Below are 411 nucleotides of genomic sequence, written 5' to 3' on the forward strand. Positions count from 1 at the left end.
ACCCGAAAACCGCTCCTCATCCCCGTCACCCCCGACGGTGGCCGCACGGTTTCCGCGGGACGCGCTGCGTCCAGAATCTGCCCCTACAGGCTGAGCGCTCCCCGAAACTCCCTTCCCTTCCAGTGACTTCAGCTGCGGGCCCCAGAGAACACTGCTCGGGGTACTTGGGCGCCCCGGCCAGGAAGGGAAACCTGTCCGTCTGGAAAAAAGGAAAGTGTGGTTTGTGGTGCGGTTTGCCCGACAGCCTCCCTGGTTATTTTATCTTAACGTTCCCGTAAGCAGATGGCCCTCCACGGAAGCCCTTTTGCGTGCGCGCACAGTTCTCCGCGCGCAGCGACATCCAGAATCCCGGAGCGACGCCGCCCCCCTGCCCCCGGGCCCCGACTGTCCTTCCCAGCAGGGGCGGGGCGC

This window comes from Myotis davidii, unplaced genomic scaffold (assembly GCF_000327345.1).
Source record: "Myotis davidii unplaced genomic scaffold, ASM32734v1 scaffold151, whole genome shotgun sequence".
NCBI classification, from domain to species: Eukaryota; Metazoa; Chordata; class Mammalia; order Chiroptera; family Vespertilionidae; genus Myotis; species Myotis davidii.